The sequence below is a fragment of the Eleutherodactylus coqui genome, chromosome 1 (genome assembly GCF_035609145.1).
Source record: "Eleutherodactylus coqui strain aEleCoq1 chromosome 1, aEleCoq1.hap1, whole genome shotgun sequence".
Taxonomy (NCBI): Eukaryota; Metazoa; Chordata; class Amphibia; order Anura; family Eleutherodactylidae; genus Eleutherodactylus; species Eleutherodactylus coqui.
The window spans coordinates 522,782,096-522,783,927 of record NC_089837.1 but is presented as its reverse complement, the minus strand read 5'-3'; the positions used below and the strand labels follow the sequence as shown (position 1 = coordinate 522,783,927).

Sequence of the window (1,832 nt, the reverse complement as noted above, 5' to 3'; positions counted from 1 at the left end):
CCAGCACAGCTAGGCGTAGGTCACATGATAAGCGTAGCTTTCAGTCAGCCTCGTCAAGCCCCGCCCATTTTACCTCACGCATTCCCGCCTTTTTCTAGCCCTCCATCATTCCCGCTCTCCCTACACAGGCTGCTTCCCTACTTCGTACATCGCTGTCAGCCATAAGAAGGCATTACTACCCCCCTCCTCACCCAGTCCTTACACTCCCCGCCCGCGCACTGCGCCTCCCTCTCTGCTTGGAGATCTACAGACAGGAACGGAGGAGACAAGAAGGAAGAGATCACGTGAGGAGTTCAGCGAATCAACAGGCTATGGGATCAGCTCCATGTAACAAACTGAGACTGCGTGAAGCAACTGGCTCGTTGGTCTAGGGGTATGATTCTCGCTTAGGGTGCGAGAGGTCCCGGGTTCAAATCCCGGACGAGCCCTGTTTTTCTTTTTAGGACATTTGAAGAATTGTCCATCCTTGTATTTCCACTGCCTGACTAAACAAACTGGCAATGTGAGGTGATAGAAAACTAGTTGACAATAGGGATGAGCAAGTATACTCGCTAAGGCACTACTCGCTCGAGTAATGTGCCATAGCTGAGTATCTCCCTGCTCGTCCCGAAAGATTCGGGGGCCGCCGCAGCTGACAGGTGAGTTGCGCCGGGGAGCGGGCGGGAGAGAGGGGGAGAGAGAGATCTCCCCTCCACTCCTCTCCGCTCTCCCCCGCAGCTCCCCGCCCCGCGGCGGCACCCGAATCTTTCGGGACGAGCGGGGAGATACTCGGCTAAGGCACATTACTCGAGCGAGTAGTGCCTTAGCGAGTATACTCGCTCATCCCTAGTTGACAACCATTTACCCCATTAATGTGAGTAGTATTGGTTGTCACTCAGCTTTCCCAGACTACTGCATAGTACATCTACATAATTATACATCCCCAGGCATTGCCGTACCAGGCCAGGAGCACACAACCGTATTTAGGCCGCTGTAATACGGAAGTGCGTACCGGTCTCACCGCGGTCGGGCCAGGACACACTTCCATATTACGGACTCAAAATGTCAATTTTCCTAAATGAGCGCCAGAAAGTTTTATTCTGCCGTCCATCGCTAGGGCGATACGAGACAAAATGGCTGCCGACGAAGACAGGAGATCGTTATGTGTGCTTGATTTTCACGTATACCTGTCTGTTATTAGTGCCCAACGCCATTTTCAAGTAAAGTTTAGTGAAGCTCCGCCCAGCAGGCACACAAATCGTTAGCGTACTCCGATTTTAAGCAAAAGGGCTGCATCTGTAAGCGGATATCTGGCCGTCCACTTGTAAGTGTGGAAACAGTAGAGCGCGTCCGTACAAGTTACACACAAAGTCCAGAATTGGACGTCCCTCAGCTGACGATGCGGAAGATCCTGCGCAAATGTTTGCCATGTTATTCCTACGGGAGGCAATTGTTACAGGCCTGAAACCGCGCGACAAAGCGAGAGTATGCGAACGCTGATGGAAAGCGACGATTTCATGGAGTCTTTAGTGTTTAAATTTGGTGCCCGGAAGGTGGAGTGTGTGAACGTCTACAAGGAGCGTACGGGCGACTGCCACAAGGTGAATGTGTTTGGCGCTATAACTTGTATGAAAGTGTTCAGCCTCTTCTTCTTCCATGAGGAAACAATCCCCGTACCTGGACGCTACAGATATGGCGTCTGCCGCAGCCGGAACTGGAAATGCCAACAGGACGCAGCGCCCCCCACATTGTCACAATAAAGTCAGAAGTGAGCGGCGACTACCAAATAGATGGTTTGGTTGTGCAGGTGGTGACGACTTCTTCCTTGGCCTCCACGTTTCCCGGACCTTACA

The 1,832-nt window shown here is 52.2% G+C and overlaps 1 non-coding gene across 1 annotated transcript; it reads left to right on the top strand.

Annotated features, from left to right (window-relative positions):
• Positions 1–356: 356 nt before the first annotated feature.
• TRNAP-AGG (transfer RNA proline (anticodon AGG)) lies at positions 357–428 on the top strand. Its single transcript has one exon. It is a non-coding gene; the product is annotated as a tRNA-Pro (tRNA).
• The last annotated feature ends 1,404 nt before the right edge of the window (positions 429–1,832 follow it).